General features: G+C 55.1%; 1 non-coding gene across 1 annotated transcript; it reads left to right on the forward strand.

The window, feature by feature from the left end:
* The first annotated feature begins 18085 nt into the window (after nt 1–18085).
* On the forward strand, nt 18086–18158 carry TRNAI-AAU. Its single transcript has one exon. It is a non-coding gene; the product is annotated as a tRNA-Ile (tRNA).
* The last annotated feature ends 491 nt before the right edge of the window (nt 18159–18649 follow it).

Here is an 18649-nt window from a genome sequence, read left to right on the forward strand (position 1 = left end):
CTGCGGGAAGCCCAGACAGAGCCCTGGCACAGCGCCAGGCTCCTCTAACCCCTGTCCCACCTCCCAAGAGACGCCCACCCCGCTGTTCTGCAGCCAACAGGCCCCCTGCGATACCCACCTCCAGGACCCACAGCCTCAGGGCTGGGCACATCACACCCACCCCCTGAAACCCCAAATCTCCAGAACCCACCAACCTCACTAGGGTACCCCCTGCCCAGCCACCCAGAGGCCTCCCCCGACCCCAAGCCCCCTTCCGCTGCTATCTCCCACAGCCCCCAGCAACACTGTTACCTCACAGTGCCTGAGAAGTGGATAGAAAGTGACCACCGCCCCCTGCTGGCCAGTCACACAGGCAGAGGGAGCCCCGGGGGATGTCTCTTGAACTGAGTATGGAAGGCCTGGAGGGACAAAATAGGTAAGAAATGTCCATGCCTGTCACTAGCAAATAATGGCCACCCTGGATCCACCCCAGAAGTGGCTGCATCTTAGCACTGAGGGAAGCAACCCCTCACAGAGGCCATTTGCCATGGGGTTTGGGATACTTCTGGACCCACACTGCACTCAGAGTGACCTCCTCATCCCGTGCCAGCTGGAGAAAAGAAAAGGGTCCAGCCAACTCTCCCGTTACCAGCTGGGAACCACCGATCCCCAAACAGGGGGAGGCCTCTGGCTTTGATGTGTATTAAATATCTGGCTGGTCTCTTTCATCAGCAAACATTTTAACAGAGATAAAGGAGGGAACAAATGATTCGCAAAGGAGTCGGGAAAGATGATCTCTGGGCAATTTAACCCCCTACAACATCCAGGATGGAGAAGGACTCAGGGCAACAGGTTCCCTTGATGGAAGAAGTTGCTGGGATTTAGAAACACGGGGAACAGCCGCAAACCTGAGAGGATTTTTAACTGACATTTGATAATGACATAGAAAGAGGCAAAACCTGAGCTTTGAGAGCAACGTTCAGAAATGAAAGAGAAAGGGTGGAAATCTGAGAGATTTTGGATCCATTTTGCAAATTAGAGAGAGGAAAGTGGAAAATCAGAGGGATTTTATATCAGTTGTCGATAGGAGGCAAAATCTGAGTGTTTCACATCAATATTTGATAAATGAATAAAGAGGAAATGGGCAACATTTGCAAACATTTTATATCCAGGTTCAAGAATCTGAGAAAAGGTGTAAACCTGAGATTTTCTTGGTATTTTATAATGAGAGAGACAGGGGGAAATCTCAGGGCATATTCAATTAGAAATAGACAACTAGAGAGCAGTGGGGCAAATGTTTAGGGTATTTTATATGAACCTTTGAGATTTGCACAGAAAATGTGTCACAAACTGCGTATTTGGTAACATGAGAGAAAAACACCAAGATCTGAGGGGATTTTATATTGCTGTTAACGAACTAGTGGAAAAGGGGGACTGTTTAACTGGATTTTATACGACTGTCCAATACATAAACACAAAGTGATGGTTCCCCCCACCCCCACCATTCCCATGGGCAGCAGGAGCCCTTTGAGGAGCTGATTAAAAGGGAGGGGAGGGGAGCTGAAAGGACCCGGGAGAAAGGAAGGGGGCAGCAGTGGGGGACGGGCGGGTGACTGGCAACTGATGGTTGGGGGCAACTGTGTTGGTAGTTAGGGGGCAACAACTGGGATTGGGAAACGGGGGTCTGGGCAGTCCCCACGGGGGACACGTGCGCCTCCCTTTCAGCAATGACTGCTAAAATCTTAACAACCGGTTCCCTATAAAAAGTTCTGATTTAAGAGATGTGCCACAGTATGGATTTTTTGTACCAATAGTGTTACCATATGTCCGTATTTTCCCAGGAGGAATTTTTAAAATTTAACACCCAGACAGCGATTTAAGAACCTAAAAGCCTGACATCTCTGGGAAAATAGAGCTGTATGTTAACCCGACCTACAGTTCTTTTTTACAAAGATGGGCCTGAACTAGAACTGAGCTCCATTTCCCATGTGTGGGTCCCCGCCACCCCCTGGGGTGTGCTAGGGTGACCAGATGTCCCAACTTTATTGGGACAGTCTCAATTTTCGGGTCTTTTTCTTATATAGGATCCTATTACCCCTCACCCCCTGTCCTGATTTTTCACACTCGCTGTCTGGTCACCCTCGGTGGGCACATGTGGGGTCCCAGCTGCTCCCTGCCCCCCTCATTGAAGCAGGTGTGCAGGGTTAGTGCCCTGGGAACTGCAGGGCACCAGTGGCCATGGGGCTGGCTGCAGACAGGGGCGTGTGGCTGGGCGCGCGGGCGGCAGGGCGTGTGACACGGGCGGGCTGCAACAGGGGCGGGCTGTGGGCAGGTGGTGCAGACCGGCGGGGGCGGGGAAAGGGGCTGTGGCAGGGGTCGGGGGGGGTGGCGGGGGCTGGGGGCCGGGACGGTGGCAGGCGGCAAGGGGGGTGGCAGGGGTTGTGGCAGGATGGATGGCAGGGGCTGGCTCTGGCCAGGGGGTGCAGACGGGCTGGCTGGGGACAGGGGGTGCAGACAGGGGGTGCAGACAGGGGCTGGTTGGGGGCTGGGAGCAGGGTGCAGACAGGGGCTGGGGCAGGGGTGCAATGGGGGTGGCAGGGCAGGGGTGCAGACAGGGGCTGGGGCAGGGCAGGGGGTGCAATGGGGGCAGGGCAGGGGTGCAGACAGGGGCTGGGGGCAGGGCCGGGGGCGCAAGGGGGGGTGGCAGGGCAGGGTGTGCAGACAGGGGCTGGGGGCAGGGGTGCAATGGGGGTGGCAGGGCAGGGGTGCAGACAGGGGATGGGGCAGGGCAGGGGTGCAATGGGGGTGGCAGGGCAGGGGTGCAGACAGGGGCTGTGGGCAGGGGTGGCAGGGCAGGGGGCAATGGGGGCTGGGGGGTGCAGACAGGGGCTGAGGCAGGGCAGGGGCGCAATGGGGGTGGCAGGGCAGGGTGTGCAGACAGGGGCTGGGGCAGGGGTGCAATGGGGGCAGAGCAGGGGTGCAGACAGGAGCTGGGGCAGGGCAGGGGTGCAGACAGGGGCTGGGGGCAGGGCAGGGGTGCAATGGGGGCAGGGCAGGGGGCAGACAGGGGCTGGGGGCAGGGCAGGGGTGCAATGGGGGCAGGGCAGGGGTGCAGAGAGGGGCTGGTGGCAGGGCAGGGGTGCAGACAGGGGCAGGACAGGGGTGCAATGGGGGTGGCAGGGCAGGAGGTGCAATGGGGGTGGCAGGGCAGGAGGTGCAGATGGGGGTGGGGGCAGGGGGTGCAATGGGGGGTGTCAGGGCAGGGGGTGCAATGGGGAGCAGGGCAGGGGGTGCAGACAGGGGCTGGGGGCAGGCAGGGGGTGCAATGGGGGGTGGCAGGGCAGGGGTGCAGACAGGGGCTGGGGAGGGGGCAGGGGCTGGCTGCGGGGTGCAGGCAGGGGCTCTGGGCGGGGAGGGGCGCAGACACTCACACGGGGGCTGGGAGCAGCAGGAGGCAGCCGGGCACCCACCAGGCAGCAGCAGGAGCCCCAGGGCCAGAGCTCCAAAGAGCAGGAGCAGCAGCAGGGCCAGGAGGCAGCTCACGTGGCTCCCGCAGCGCAGCGCCCCCCGGCGGCCGGGAGGAGGAATTGCACCTTCCCAGCCAGAGCCCATCCGAGCAACCCGGCTCCAGCTCCAGCTCCCCCTGCCCCCTTCCCTGCCCTGGCAGAGACCCGGCACCTCCTAGAATATCAGGGCTGGAAGGGACCTCAGGAGGTGTCTAGTCCAACCCCCTGCTCAAAGCAGGACCAATCCCCAACTAAATCCCCAAATGGCCCCCGCAAGGAGTCAGCTCCCAGCCCTGGGTTTAGCAGGCCAGTGCTCCAACCACTGAGCCATCCCACCCCCACTCCAGGGGCAGCCATGTGCTGGGGAATGACTCAGGGCGACAATTTCCCACCTACACAAGGACAAATCGCTGCAGATAAAACGGGTGGGAAAATACCCCTCACTAGAGAAGATTTTAAACTGATGTTTGAGACTCATGGGGAGAACGGGGGTAATCAGGGGGGATGGGAGAGCTGATCATTGGAGGGGAAAGGGGGAATCGCCCCAGATTTTATAGCCCCGTGTGAGACACTGAGCGAGAAAAGGGGCAGAACTGGAGAGAATTTGTATCGGGGGTGAGAGGCAAGTGGCACAAACAGGGACAGGATCCAATTAACTCACCTCCCCCCTTCGCCCGCCCGCCACTCCCCCCCCCCGGGAATTTCCTGGCTGCCCAGAGACAGTTCAACCCCGCATCCTACCGACCTTCCCCACAACTCCAGCTTCTCCCCTCCCTGCCTGACACCCCCATCTCCCCACACCACAGGGGATCCCCCCCGCCAGGCCCCAGTTTCTGCCCCCCAAATCCCACTGGGGCTGAGGCAGCTCTGAGGCTTCTCCCAGGTTCCCCAGGGCAGAGTCACTTTCCTGCCCAGCCCCAGTGCCCCCCCCCGGGGTCTCTCACTCCCCGGGGGCTCCGTGGGAGGCTGGACACCAGGGATGCAGGATGGCAGGAATGGGGGTGACAGGCCTCCTGTTCCTCAGTCTCACGGCGGGACCCAGGGGGCTCGTCGCTCTCCGGCTCGGGAGCGCTGGGAAGACCCGACCGTGGAGGGGCCGTCGCTGGGGGGGGGACGGCCCCGCGCAGGCGCTGAGCACGTCCTTATATCACTTCTGTGGCGGGAAAAGTGCTGAGGAGATGGAACGCTGAGGGCTGGTTTTGGCGGGAAAAACCGGTTTGGACTGGTTTGAGCCTGTCCCCTGATGGTAAACAAGTCCCCTCTCAGAGATGGAGTCCAGGGGTCAATAGTTCATATGCTCCAGATTGGATCTTATTTTAAAGCCAGTGATTTACTTCATAAACATCTTATTAACCAACTAATGGAACCTATTGAACAGTTCATACTTCTCACATCTAACAATGAGATAAAAAAAAGAACACAGACAAGCCTTGTCAGTAACGGCTAATGTCCTAACTGGGAAGCACGTGGGCTTGTTGTAGAGCTGGTGCTCAGGGACGGGAACCTCCTGCCACCCCAGCCTCCAAAATCAGTCAGGCTGCACTTTCTGCATGACTAGGTGCTGGCTGAGGGGGGCGTGGGAATTGGTGGCCTCTGCTGCAGGTGATGGGAATCGCAGGTATTTAAAGCCATGGCCTAGAGGAGGGAAGTGCCTAACTCCAGAGTCTGCAGCTGCCTAGGGCCAGGGCTGAGGATTTAGAGTCCCTAGTGCAGCCATTGCAAGGTTGAAGCAGGCTCAGCCCTGGCATTGCCGCCCCTCCTGCGGCTAGTAGCTGCAGCTGGCTAAGGCTGGCCTCTGGGAACTGGCCCCATGGCCGTAGCCAGAGAAGCTACAAGTGGCTCTGTGACTACTGGGGCCATTAAGCTAGAGCAGCTAAAGACACTGGAGTTCACCTCAAGGAACAGAGGTCACCAGTAGGACAGGAATGTCAAGGGGAACAGGGAAGGAGGGAGCAGGTCAGGATGGCAGAGGGAGCTTCCAGCTGGGTGGGAGCATGTCCAAAGTGGAAAGGAAAGAAGCATGGGGAGAGGTGGTGGTGACCAGGTAGCAGACTAGCATGTAGATGGGAGCAGAGGGAGAGAGGCTGATGGCTTCAGATTCCCAAGGGCTAAGTCCTGACCTTGGGGAGATGGTGTTTGCAGGTGGCTGGCTCACATGGCGGGATGGGGGCTGAGGGGGGGATCTGTCAGAACTGATCAGGTATCTGCTGGCTTTAGAACTCTGAGCTGAGACTAGGACCACATGCCGTGACTGGTGACATGGGGGGTACTGGAGACATGGCTAGAGAAGGTCTGAATGAGGAAGGAGATAAATCTGTGGGGAGTTTCCTTGATCACTATGAAAGTTCTGCTCACTGTGGACACTGGTAAACCCACATGGGTGTACAGCTCAATAAGAAAACCCAGGGGCTGAGGGAGCTGTGTATGGCAATGCGTACAGTCATGGAGAGGTGTGTGATCAAAATGAAAAATGTCTCTGAGGTTCAGTAGCGGGTATGCTATGGCACCAATGGCACTGCCCCACCAGGCCCACACTCGGAGTCCACAGTGACTACATACGGCCTACAAATATGTTTGGTACCAGGACCCACAGAAGGTTAATCTGGCGCTGATTGCCTGAGCACTATTTCAGCCCCACATTTTTGGGTGGACCTCCCACAGTGGGAGCTGCAGAGCCCTCCCCCGCAACACACACACACACACACACACACACATATCCCTCCTGGTGTTGGGAGGGGAACAGGAGAAAGAACAAAATAAGCAAGAGAAGAAGAGAAAGGAGGGAGGGATGGATGGAGGAAAAGGTGAAACAAAAAGGACAAACCCCAATGTCTCCAGTGATTCTAAGGGACAAAATCCCAGGTGCGCAATAAAATTCTGCCTCCTTAAGCTTGTGTTTTCCATGCCTAGAATTCAACTGTCACCACATGGCTCAGACTGAACAGGTTTTACACCTCCAGGAGGCTCTTACCTTCTAAACAGGGACGGCTGTTTTCTAGTAAAATCACTAAAAGGGAAGGAGAAAACTCGAAAGAGGTTCCTCCTGGCGCTCACATCCGTGAACCCGAATACTCCCTCAGTCCTCAGAGAGAGACCTGGAGAAGGAGACTTGCTGGAGCAAAGCCACAGGGGTCTCTGAGGTTTCCCTGGCCCCTCGCCCCTGTCCTGCCTGGCTGATGTCAGCATCTCTCTGTGAGGTCACCACCTCCCCACCGCCTTTGGCCAATAGTCTGAGGTCCTGCCAAAGGCCTTTGTGATGTCACTGCCACACCCCTCCCTTGCTGGGCTAATGTCCTGCCCCTGGCCAGGCACTTTGGAGGTTTGAGCTACTCCCTGGGGATCACCCCACTCAAGGAGCGTTCGTTCTAGGCAGCAAGCCGGCTAGACAGGGAAACATCAGACGCTGCTCCCAATGCTACACTCAGTTTTTCAGAAATTAGTCGACTTTATGGCCAGAAGAGACCATTAGAGCATCTAATCTGACCCCCTGCATATCACAGGCCTCCTGTAGGACACCATAGCTACTTTTGGGGCAAACACATTCCAGAAAGGCATCTGGTCTTCATGAAATGACATCAAGAGATGGAGAATCCATCACTTTCCTTGGTAACTTGTTGCTGTGGTGAATCATCCTCACTGTTGAATATTTGTGCCTTTGTTGTAATATGAATTTGTCTCTTTTCACCTTCCAGCCATTGGGTCTTGTTGTGCCTTTCTCTGCTCGATTAAAGAGCCCTTTAATACCCAATCCTTTCTCTCCATTAAGGCACTTCAGCACTTCAATGAAGTCACCTTTCAATCTTCTTTTGATAAGCTAAATAGGTTGAGCTCTTTCAATAGCTCACTAGAAGGCATTTTTCTCCAGCCCTCAGAATATCTGGTGGCTCTTTGCTGCCCCAGCTCCAATTTCATTGATGCCGTGTCACCTCCTATGACATTATTGACATAATCTGTAACTGTATAGATCACCGTTGCGACCACTGTTCTATATTCGCAGCCAATATTGTAGAAAGGCTGTTGTGTAAGGGGTCTATGGAGCGGTTCTGACTGACTGATTATAATTATGCTATCTCTAACTGTGTATCATTTTTGTAGTTGATGTTATGAATATTGGCTCTATGCTGCCTGTATTTCAAACTTGTGCTCTGCTTCCAGGGAACACCCCAGCCAGACAAGTTGGTGTCAGTTCTGCCTAGCCTGCTTGATGGCCCATTACAGACCATCAGCTCTACAATAGACCCACTGAAAAAAGGCAGATATGCCTTGTGACTCAGCAAGCTATGCAAGGACCTGCCTATGGACAGATCTCTAAGGTTTTTCTATGCCATGTGCTTAGGGAGATGTATTTTCCATGCCCTGGTTCCTCGCTGACCCAGAGAGAACAAAGGAACACGAAAACAAAAACCTTCCCCCACAGATTTGAAAGTATTTTCTTCCCTTATTGGTCCTTCCCTTTGGGTCATGTGCCAACCAGGTTATCTGAGCTTTTTAACCCTTTACAGGGTATTTTATGCTACCCATAGCCAGTGGTGAGCTGCAGCCGGTTCGCACCGGATCGCGCGAACCGGTTGTTAAATTCAGAAGCCCCCTTTAGAACCGGTTGTTCCCGGAGGGACAACTAGTTCCAAAAGGGCTTTTAAATTTAAGAAAAGCTGTAGCAGCTCCCTGCCCTTCCCCCAGCCCCAGCTCACCTCACTCCGCCTCCTCTTCAGAAGCTTCTGGTTTCTCCTCCCCCTCCCAGGCTTCCCGCGAATCAGCTGTTCGCGCGGGAAGCCTGGGAGGGCTGAGAAGAAAGCAGCGGCTTCCTGCAGGTGAGCTTGAGCTGGGGCAGGGAGCGGGGATGCCAGCGGGAGGGGAGGGCTCCAGGCGCTGCGCCGCACGGCGAGGTCGCGGCCGGACCCTGGGGATGGGCGGCGCGGCTCCTGCTTCCCGGGTCCAGCTGTGACCTCGCCGGGCAGCACGGAGTGGCTCCTGCCCGGCCCCAGGTCCAGCCGGGCGGCGCAGCTTCTGCCTGCCGGGTCGGGTCCAGCGGGGAGCGCGGCTCCTGCCTGCCCGGGTCCGGGTCCAGCCGTGGGGGCTTGGCTCCTGCCTGCCCGGGTTGGGTCCAGCCGGGGGTGCAGCTCCTGCCTGCCTGGGTCCGGGTCCAGCTGGGGCGCGGCTCCTGCCTGCCCGGGTTGGGTCCAGCCGGGGGGGGGGGGCGGCTCCAGCCTGCCCGGGTCCGGGTCCAGCGGGGGGGGCATGGCTCCTGCCTGCCCTGCCCCCGGGTCTGGGTCCAGCAGGGGGGGGCGGCTCCTGCCTGCCCGGCCCCCGGGTCCGGGTCCAGCGGAGGGGGGGCGGCTCCTGCCTGCCCGGGTCCAGCGGGGGGGGGCGGCTCCTGCCTGCCTGGCCCCCGGGTCCGGGTCCAGCCGGGCGGTGCAGCTCCTGCCTGCCCGGCCCCCGGGGTTGGCCCCGGGTCCAGGTAGGACGGTAAGGGAACAGGGAGGGTGTGTTGGATAGAGGGCAGGGGAGTTGTGGGGGGGAATGGATTAGTGTCAGAGCGGTCAGAGGGCAGGGAACAGGGGGATTGAATGGGGCAAGCGGGGGATAGGCAGTCAGAAAGGAGACGGGGTTGATGGGGGCCGTTCGGGGTAGGTATTCCAGGGACAGTCAGGGGACAGAGAGAAGGGGTGGTTGGATGGGGTAGGGGTCCCAGGGTGCCATCACGAATCAGAGAAGGGGTTGGATGGGGTGGCAAGGGGCAGTCGGGACAGGGAAGGGGGTGGATAGGGCATGGGTCCTGGGGTGGGGGCTGTCAAGGAACATGGCGGGGGTTGGATGGGGCAGGAGTCCCGGGGGGGCATGACCCCTCATGGGGTGAGGAGGAGGGAACCGGTTGTTAGCATTTTGGCAGCTCATCACTGCCCGTAGCTATACATTTATGACACCCTGTAAATAGCAATCTGCAGAATCTGATTCTGAGAAAGGGCAGGGTGAAGGGAAGTGGCTTCAGCAGATTTACTGAGCATGCTCAATGCACCATAAGTAGCAAATTCCTACACACAGCAGTTACTCACACTACACCTGAGGCAGCATGAGGCAGGGGCTCCATCGCTGTCCAGACCCCACCCAAGAGCAGATCCCCAGGGGCTGCGAGACCCTCAGCTTCTGGGACCTGTGTGTGGAGTCTCTCTTCTGCCCCCCCAGGGCTGCCCCTGGGATCCCTCTGGCCCCTGGTGCCTGCAGCCTCTGGCCACTGCTCCAGCCCCTTCCTGGCTCCTTCAAGCCCAACCCAGGCTGCAGCTGCCACACTCACCGGGCCAAGGACTTTCTGAGGTGGGAACTAGCCCCATCTCTGCCAAAGCCCCGCCCCAAGGAGCTGCCCCACCCCTAGGCTGTGCCAGAGCCCCGCCCCCAGGAGCTGCCCCGCCCCTAGGCTGTGCCAGAGCCCCGCCCCCAGGAGCTGCCCCGCCCCCGATCTGTGCCAAAGCCCCGCCCCCAGGAGCTGCCCCGCCCAGTTTGGTTTGTTTTTTTGCCGGGGTGTGTGTGTGTGTGATCCAGATGGAGTTAGAAGAAGTTGGGCTGCAGAGGCTCAGGGAGATTGAGGGGAACCCCCTGGGTGTCCCAGTGTTGGCCAGGGATTGTACAGCACCTAGCGCAATATGGGGTCCCAGAGCTGTAACTAGCTATTTTTGCACTCAAAGCAAGAATATAAAAGTGCCTCCCCCCACTGTGCCACCCAGCCCCCTTGAAACACCTCCCCAGCGCTGCCCAGCCCTGTGGAAACAATGTCCCCAGCACCGCCCGCCCCAAAGAAACAAACCCTCCTTCCCAGCGCCGCCCCACTGAAACAGGTGTGGGCCAAAAGGAAGGTTGGGGGAGGGGAAGAAATGGCCCCATAGGGTGACCAGATCACAGCAGTAAAATAGGACCTGCCCCTCCCGCTCGTCCCCATCATCACACCCTCTTCAACCCCTAGCTCCCGCTGGCCTGCTGCGTTCCTCCTAGTCAGTCCCCACCCACCACTCGCCTCCTTTCACCTCCTCCCTCCCGGCCAGAAACCCCATCCCTGCCCCCTGAGCCCCTGCTGGCTCACTGCTCACCTCTGTGCCCACCTGCCACTTGCCCACCCGCTCGCCTCCGACTCGCCCGCCCCCCAGTATAAAGCCTCATTCAAAGACCAAGGGGTCACCATATTACTGCACACAGCAGTCACTCAGTGCAGTTGTAGATAAATCTCTGCATTATGCATTTTTGTATAACTTGCCTATGACTTTGTATTGAACCTTGGTAATATGTTATAGGGGGCCCCTAAGGTAGTGTAATTAAGGTAATAGAAAAATGTCTTTTTGCTAGAAGTAGAATAAGATCTTCCCCCCACTTTGTAATCAGTTGCCCTGTGGAGTGAATGAGGTGGGACTGAGGAAGGCGTGGAAGGCAGCACCTCCAGACAGCTGCACCCTTGGAGAGGGGCTGGGAGCCCGACCAAGGCCAATCAGACATGGCAAGTGGGCTGGCTAGAGAAGAGCCAACACACTGACGGTCTCGGGGGTTAGGAGCAAGCACCTTCCTGTGGGAACCCCCTCTGTGCAGCACTGGGACAACCCCCAGCCCAGAGAAAAGCAGCAAAAAGGACCAACAGACACAGTCCCAGATTTTGAATCTGAGAGATTTGCCCCTCTCCATCCGCCGACTCGCAGCTGACCTCCTCACCCCCCCCGAGTATGGACCCCCCAGGGGTCACTATATTACTGCACACAGCAGTCGATCATTGCAGTACCAAATACTGAAAATGGCGCCCCCCCTCCATCCACCGACTTGTCGCTCGCCTCCTCACCCCGCCCCAAGTATCAGTGGCAGCAGGTTTGTAGAAGTTTTGGTGGTGCCCAAACCACTCAGAGCCTGCCCCCCCCGAACTCTTCCCCACACTTGCCTAAGGCTCTGCAAGGGAGTTTGAGTGGGGGGAGGAGGTCTGGGGTGCAGGCCCTGGATTGGGGCAGGGGATTGGAGTGTAGGATAGTTGAGAGGTTGCGCTCTGGGATGGAGTCAGGTGCAGGCTCTAGAATGGAGTTTGGGTGCTAGATGCAGGCTCCGGGCAGGGGCACAGGGTGGGGGTGGCTCTAGGCACCAGTAAAGTAAGTAGGTGCCTGGAGCAGCCCATTTGCAGGGGCGGCAGCCATCCAGCCTGGGAGCTGAGAACCAACAGGGAGCCCTGGGAGCTGTAGTTCCTTGGTTAGCTCCCTGCCTATAGAGCCAGCCCTGGAGCAGGGAAAGAACCAAATTTCCCAGCATTCTCTTGGCTGCTATCAACAGGAAAGGGAGGGGGTGGGAGTATAGTAGCTGAAACCTCATGCTGCAGCTTGCTGAGAATAGAGAGGGGGGTGGCACTGTGAATGGGGAACAAGTGTGCCCAAGGAGTAGGCGGCTTGGGCCCAGAAGCAGCAAAATTAATCAAACATAGAACTGGTTCTGACTTATTTACTTAGCCTTAAAAGAGAACAACAAGGACCTGAGTCTCCTCCCTGTCAATAACTCCCTGCTCAGCTAATCAGGGTACAGACTGAGAACGGGAGGCTGAGGGTTCTCACCAGAGAGCCCAAAGGATGGCCCAGGTCACTGGTGGGGATCACTGCCCGAGCACTAGTTCAGCCCCACATTTTGAGCACTCTCCCGCAACACACACCCCTCTCCTGGTGTTGAGAGGGGAACAGGAGAAAGGACAAAAGGTGAAACAAAAAGGACAACCCGCAATGTCCCCAGTGATTCTAAGGGACAAAATCCCAGGTGCAGAATAAATTTCTGCCTCCTTAAGCTCATGTTTTCCATGCCTAGAATTCAACTGTCACCAGATGGATCAGACTGAACAGGTTTCAAACCTCCAGGAGGCTCTTACCTTCTAAACAGGGACGGCTGTTTTCTAGTAAAATCACTGAAAGGGAAAGAGAAAACTCGAAAGAGGTTCCTCCTGGCGCTCACGTCCGTGAACCCGAATACTCTCTCAGTCCTCAAAGAGAGACCTGGAGAAGGAGACTTGCTGAAGCAAAGCCACAGGGGTCTCTGAGGTTTCCCTGGCCCTTCGCCCCTGTCCTGCCTGGCTGATGTCAACATCTCTCTGTGAGGTCACCGCCTCCCCACCACCTTGGACCAATAGTCTGAGGTCCTGCCAAAGGCCTTTGTAATGTCACTGCCGCACCCCTCCCTTGCTGGGCTAATGTCCTGCCCCTGGCCAGGCACTTTGGAGGTTTGAGCTACTCCCTGTGGATCACCCCACTCAAGGAGCGTTCGTTCTAGGCAGCAAGCCGGCTAGACAGGGAAACATCAGACGCTGCTCCCAATGCTACACTCACTTTTTCAGAAATTAGTTGACTTTATGGCCAGAAGAGACCATTAGAGCATCTAATCTGACCCCCTGCGTATCATAGGCCTCCTGTAGGACACCATAGCTACTTTTGAGGCAAACGCATTCCAGAAAAGCACCTAGTCTTCATGAAATGACATCAGGAGATGGAGAATCCACCATTTTCCTTGGTAGCTTGTTCCTGTGGTGAATCATCCTCGCTGTTGAATTTTTGTGCCTTAGTTGTGATATGAATTTGTCTCTTTTCACCTTCCAGCCATTGGCTCTTGTTAGGCCTTTTTCTGCTTGATTCAAGAGCCCTTTAATACCCAATCTTATCTCTCCATTAAGGCACTTCAACACTTCAGTGAAGTCACCTTTCAAACTTCTTTTGATCAGCTAAACAGGTTGAGCTCTTTCAATAACTCCCTAGAAGGTATTTTTTCCAGTCCTCAGAACATTAGGTGGCTCTTTGCTGCCCCAGCTCCAATTTCACAACATCTTTTTCAAACGAGGACACCAAAACTGGAGGCCGTATTCCAGTATCAGTCTCACTGATGCCGTGTCACCTCCTGTGACGTTATTGACATAATCTGTAACTGTATAGCTCACCGTTGCGACCACTGTTCTATATTTGCAGCCAATATTACAGAGAAGTGGTCGTGTAAGGGGTCTATGGAGAGGTTCTGATTGGCTGATTATAATGATGCTATCTCTAGATGTGTATCATTTTTTTAGTTGACATTATGAATATTAGCTCTATGCTGCCTGTATTTCAAACTTGTGCTCTGCTTCAGGGAATGATACCTTTGTTTAATTGATGAAAACATAAACTAAACACTTAGAGGATTGGAACTGATTTCAGCTGATGGACAGGTTTGCTAGGTTTTTATGCATTTGGACAGCAGAATGTTGAGTGTTCACATTCATTTCAAGCATCCTCATATGGTGGAGCTCCTGAACATAATGGAGAATGGAAATGAAAATGTTTTTCTTTAAGAGGGCACCTGGGTTTGAACAAAGGACCACTTGATCTGCAATCAAACACTCTACCACTGAGCTATACCCCCATTACAATAGGAGTATGGAATCATGATCTCCAGGACTTTGAAGGACAGACCCTGCTTCATCGAGCTCCTTTGCCATTCCCAGACCACAGGTGGTTTTAAAAATGGGGGTTGATTAAACTTCTTAAATGTGGTAACCACCACAACATGCACATCCACCAATATAGCTTCTCCCCATGACAGAACTGCCACCTCCTGGGGAAGTGGATTGACTACACCAACAGGAAAACTCTCCCCCCCTCAGCATGGAGCAGTGGTTCTCAAGCTGTGGGTCAGAACCGCAAAGTGGGTCGTGACTCTGTTTTAACGGGGTCACCAGGGCTGGCATTAGATTTGTTGGGGCCTGGGGCTGAAGCCAAAAGTATGAGCCCCCCAACCCAGGGCTGAATCCCTCAGGCTTTGCCCTACCCGCACTGGAGCTCAGTCTTTGGCACCCCCCCGCCCCGAGTGGAGGGGCTTGGTCCCTCTTTCCAGGGCTACGTATTAAGTTATTTTGGCAGAAGGAGGTTGCAGTGAAAGGACGTTTGAGAAACCCTGGCATAGAGCATCTCCATTACTGAGCTGCAGCAGCATAGATTCACTGTTTGAAACATTGACCTGGCCTTAACCTCTGAATATGTCTAGGCTTGGCTCCCTATGGCACTGTTGTGATCAGAGCCTGGAAGTACAGCCATGGAGACACCACACACCAGCCTTGCCTAGCTGGCAAGGATCAAACCTTCACAGAAAGACACCCATGGTTTTCTAGCCCAGCTACCTAAGGCCTCAGCCACAACCACTTAACACAGGGGCCTTTCTACACTCTGGTTCTGTTCTCACTGAAGGGTCATTACAAATTGTTTGCTCAGACCAGCTTCCCCAGCACACTCACTGCTGTGCAGCTCTGTACATGTGGCCATGGCTGAACAGCAAGAATTCCTGCCCATTTCCCTACTGTCTGGAGCATGATTAGAGTGTGTTTGTGGTTAATGATGTTGCTGTAGATTGTTCATTCCCTGCCCTGGCAATTCAGACAGTCCCTTTTCCCGTTGTATTGCCAGCACCTCTGTGAGTCCAATAACAGAGGCAGGTTTTCTCTGGGCACTGAGATTTTTGAGGGCGTTGGTGGCTCCTTTCTTTCCTCACCCTGGAGTAAACTCAACTTTTTATTCCACCCTTGATGACTCATGGAATAACAACAGCAGCATGAAGAGGAGAGTGAATATCTCACTGCCAGGGGGAAGGTGGATGCATTCCCTCTGTCTGACCATTGCCATTGCAGGAGAGAAGGTTTCAGTGGAATCAGGGGCGGCTCTAGAGCCCAGCGGGGCAAGCACCCGCCTGGGGCGGCCCTTTCCCAGGGGGGCGGCAGGCTGGGCCGGTGGACCTGCCGCAGTCATGCCTGCGGGAGGTCCACCGGAGCCCCGGGACGACCGGACCTGCCGCAGGCATGACTGCGGACGGTTCGCTGGTCCCGCGGCTCGGCTGGACCTCCCGCAGGCATGACAGCGGCAGCTCAACCGGAGCCGCCGGACCAGCGAACCGTCCGCAGCTGCGGGAGGTCCAGCTGAGCCGCGCGACCAGCGGACCCTCCGCAGTCATGCCCGCGGCAGGTCCGCTGCTCCCGCGGCTCGGGGGCGCCTCCCGGGCATGATTGCTTGGGGCGGCCAAATTTGTAGAGCCGCCCCTGAGTGGAATCAATGCCCTGGCTCAGACAATAGACACAGGGAGTTTTTGCTGTTAATGGATCTGTGCAAAGGAAATTGTGTGTCTGTGTGAAAATGAGGAGGGATATGAAATGCCCACATGGTGGTGCCTAAGGCAAAAGGGAACCCTAGAGGATTAGAATAGGATAAGTTCTCAAGCAACACGTTTCTTACTTTGCCCATCTGTTAGGTTTGATTATTATCTATGGAAAGATTTTGCCATTGGGTTGTGTTTTTACACAGAAATTGATATTTACCAACAAATACGTAATTCTGCTGGTGGTGAGTTTAGAGGGACACACTCACTCTTCCCACCCCCCATGCCAGGCCTGTGCTCTCCAGAATGTCAACTTCCCACAGAGCTGGGATCCTTCCCTCATCTCCCCCCAGACCACTGCCCCACCCCCACTTCTGGGGTCCCCTTCCAACACTGTCCAACTCCCCTGCTGGCAGGATCCCTTCCCATTCCTTTCATTTCCTGCCTCCCCTCTGAGCGAAAGCTCTGCATTGTTCCCACACTGGGAACTGAACCCCGGCCACCTGGGTGAAAACCAGGAATCCAGATCACGAGCCCATAGGGGACTTGTATAGTCAATAGCACCTTTACACATTCACACCCAATAATTCAAAGTAGCCATTCAAAAAAACTTCAAAAACAGACTTCAAAGCGAAATTGCAGAGTTACAATTGATTTGCAAACTTAACACCATTAATTTGAGCTTGAATAAGGACTGGGAGTAGCTGGCTCATGACAAAAGCAATTTTTCCTCTCTTGGTATTGACACCTCCCCATCAATTATGGGGAGAGGACCACATCCACCCTGACTGAATTAGCCTTCAACACTGGTTCTCCCCTTGTACGGTAACTCCCGTCACTTCATGTTCCAATCTATATTTATGCCTCTATCTGCAATTTTCACTCCATGCATCTGAAGAAGTGGGCTTTTTACCCACGAACGCTTATGCCCAAATAAATCTGTTAGTCCTTAAGGTGCCACCGGACTCCTCGTTGCTTTTAATTCTAAGCTGATCTTAACCCTTTCAGTACCCTTACAAACTTAGATGCTTCTCACCACAGGCTGGCTGGTGGCTTTTCAGCCAGGCTCTCCCCTTTCATCAGCTCTTCAGTTGCTTGGTGTGGGGGTGTCTGTAGATGTAGGTGACAGAGAGAGATAAAGCCTGGCAAATGTCTCTCCTTTTATCATGTCCTTTCTTCCCTCATGGCTTTGCACCACCCCCCTTCAGAGTCAGGTGAGCATCACTGCGTCTCTCCAAGCAAGTCTGAGCAATTCCCCTGGGGTGTCCTCATGCAGGTGTGTCATTGCATTGTAGCTCCCTTGCTGGACAATGGCTGTCGATGGGTTGTTTGACACCCTGTCTGGGTGTTGGTTACTTTCCTTGCTGTTGCCACTGGGGAGCTAATATTTGGCTGACTCCCCGACCTTGCAGCACAGTGACAACCACACTGCACAATTCTCATAACTTCATATGCATGCATGGTAAACATCTATGGGTAGAGAAATGACTTTCAGCAGATCATAGCCTTTCCCTGATACCTTACAAGTCATGCTCTATATGTAGGATCTCAATGATATGAAAATGAGGATTATGGGGGTTACAGCCGCTCCCCCAAAGGTATAGTATGTCACACTGAGATTCTATTTTCCTTTGTTCTGTAACAGCATTACAGGGATCCAATGACTGACCAATGACATTTCCAAGTGCTAAAATAGCAAGCGATGTCTGTCTCTCATTAGCCATCAGCGACTGAAGATGTGGTTTAATGAGCCGGAGTTTCAAGGCGAGGGTGGCTCTGTCCACTGCCTTCCGTTGCGCTGCTGGTCCCCAAGTCCCTGGTGGCCAATATGTGACGCTGGGAGAAGAGAGTGGGGTGGCAAGTGGCGGCAGGACTTCTGCCACCAGGGTCTAGCTGCCCAACTTCCTCCTGGTACTGCTGGCCCCCCGTCACCTTCAGGTAACCCAGGAACTGAGGCAGAAATAGGGCGAGGAAGCAAATAAAGCCGAGCAAGGAAGGCAAAAGTGAATCTTGTCTTCATGGGCCGCTCGCAATGATGTCCTTTTTCTGTGCCACAGCTGACAACAACATCCCAGACAGAAAAGCAGGAGGCCAAAAAGAAACCGAGCAGCTGCTGAAGTAGTTCAGTTGGGAGCGTGCTAGACTAACAGGCTCTTCTATCCCCCTTTGTGCACGGGTGGGATGTTTTCTGAAAGTGCAGCAGTTCCTTTAACTGCCACGAGTCCCTCATTTCAGGCTATGCAGCAGGAAAAGACAGCATGGGCTTCTGCACCGAGTTGGCCCACCTGACCTTTCATTCTTCTCTTGCTCTTTGTCAGCAAGGGGAAGAAAAAGCAGCTCTCCCTCAAGCTGGAGTCACAAGGACGACGTAAGGACAACTTCCTGAGTGCCCGCTCCAGTCCTCTGCTCTGCCAGCTGATCTATTGAAGGGCTGTCACCACTTTCTCCAGGTTTGTCCATCGGTCTGTGCCAGGATGCGCAACAGCCAAGCAGATGGAGTTTCTGTAGTGTAGTGGTTATCATGTTTGCCTAATACGCAAAAGGTCCCTGGTTCAAAACCAGACAGAAACATGCTGGCTTTGTTTTCCCAGATTCCCCTTGCTGTTCAGGAAGGCCTCCTCCTTCTCCTATTGGCCTGTCCCTGGGATAACTCCAACCCCCGCATGAGAGAGGGTGCTGACAGCAGTGGAGAAAGCACCTTGGAGTTAGGCGTGTCGCCTTTTGGAGGCTTGTGGCTTGGCCGCCTCTGCTGTTGGAGGTTGGCCGGTGGAGGCCGGGTCTTCCTGCTGGCCTCCTCTGTGTGACTTGCCAAAGGAGGAAGTGAGGCAGGAATGGGGCAAAAGAGGAAAGTGGAGCTGAGAAAGGCAGGGCAGAAAGTAAGCACATCATTGTGGCTAAGTGGGGTTAGTAGAGCGTCACCATTCGTTCTGCAAAGCCGGGGGAGGTGCGATTGGCTGCTGGGAGGCAGAACCCTGTGCCTGCCTGTTGGCATCCCAGGGGTGGCTCCTTGCAGCCCAGGAGAAGCGGGGTTCTGGGGGGAAGGAAAAGCAGCAATGGCAAGG

This window comes from Mauremys reevesii, linkage group 14, assembly GCF_016161935.1.
Source record: "Mauremys reevesii isolate NIE-2019 linkage group 14, ASM1616193v1, whole genome shotgun sequence".
Classification (NCBI taxonomy): Eukaryota; Metazoa; Chordata; order Testudines; family Geoemydidae; genus Mauremys; species Mauremys reevesii.